Genomic DNA, 1,575 nt, shown 5'->3' with positions numbered 1-1,575 from the left:
AGCCAGGGAGAGAGCCTCGGCTTCTGCACCGCTGTTCCTCACCGCCGCGTTCTCGCCACTGTTTCTCGCCGCCTCGCCGCTGCTCCTCGCCACCTCGCCGCTTCTGCTTCTTGCTTCAATCTTTGTTTCTGCTTCGTCTTCTGCTTCTTCTGGGTCTGCTTGAGTGCTTCTGCTTCTCCATCTTCGTCTTCGTCTTCTGCTTTCTGTTTCTGCATCGTCTGCTTCTGTATCTTCTGCTTCGGCTTCTACTTCTGCTTCTGCTTGAGTGCTTCTGCTTATGCATCTTCTGCTTCGTCTTCTACTTTCTACTTCTGTATCTTCTGCTTCGTCTTCTACTTTCTGCTTCTGCTTGAGTGCTTCTGCTTCTACATCTTCTGGGTCTGCTTCTGCTTCTACTTCTAATCTGATTTGAATTTTTTACTTTCTGATTTTATCATTGTTGTATGTTGATTTGTTGAATCTAGATTTAATTTGTTGAATCTAATTTTGATTTGTTGAATCTAGATTTGAATAATGGATTTATTCATCATAATCCCTAATTTCCTAATTTTTATTGTTGGTTTTGTTCTTGTTTTGATTTCTGAATTGCTGTTGCTTTTTTTGTTTTTGGATTTATTGTTGATTTATTTTTGGATTTTCCTAATTTCTGATTTTGAGTTGTTTGTTCTTTTTTTTGTTGAATCTGTATTTTTAATTTGTTAATGGAAGAAGAATTTGTTCTTCTGCAAGAAGAAGAACAAGAAGAATGAAATAGTGAAAAAAGGGTATTTTTGTCATTTAGAAAAAAATTTATTAGAAAGAATGATTTTAAAATGAAATGCAACATTAAGGACGATTCTAAATAAAAAAATTACATCGGGGACAGTTTCGATTCTGACCCTTAACGTTAGGGATCAAAATAATATTTATCCCTTATTATTATTACTATTAGGGATTAGTTGGTGCTTTGATGAAGAAGAACAAGAGTTGTTAAAGTGATCTGGTTGTTGGTGCATGAAAGAGGAGTCATCATACTAAGTGCAGGAAAGGGAATCATGATAACTAATTTTACGCATAATGGAAGTTACTCTATTCTTGAACAATACACACAACCCATCCTTCTTCTTCGTGAGGAGTAGCAGCCACAGTTTGATCGGTTTCAAGACGAGATTCATGCATGATCCAATCAAATGCGGATGCGGGGTGGGATGCGGATGTGGCGGCGTCGGCTTCAGTTGCGGGGTGGACAGCGACGCAAGGTGCGGATGCGGCAGCGTGCACAGGCAGCGAGGTTTCGACTGCATCTGAACGACATTAGCGGAGAACGACGACAGTGCTGATGGGCGTTCGTGGTGCGCACGTCGGCGTCAGCCGAAGTTATGGGCTACGACGGCTGGCGTCTGTGCCGACGCGGCACCGATGAGAGAGGATGGAGAGGGAGAGAGAGATCGGTTGGAGGTGTTCGTAACTGTTTGTAATCCTTATTTGCTTTGTATTTGAAATTGAAAATAATTTTGTAATTAATTAATTTAATTATCATTTAATGTTAATTTTAAAAATACTCCTATTATATATTAATTACATTAGTTCCTCATA

This window comes from Arachis ipaensis, chromosome B08 (assembly GCF_000816755.2).
Source record: "Arachis ipaensis cultivar K30076 chromosome B08, Araip1.1, whole genome shotgun sequence".
Taxonomy (NCBI): Eukaryota; Viridiplantae; Streptophyta; class Magnoliopsida; order Fabales; family Fabaceae; genus Arachis; species Arachis ipaensis.
The sequence above is the reverse complement of the archived record's forward strand: the minus strand, read 5'-3'. Positions refer to the sequence as shown.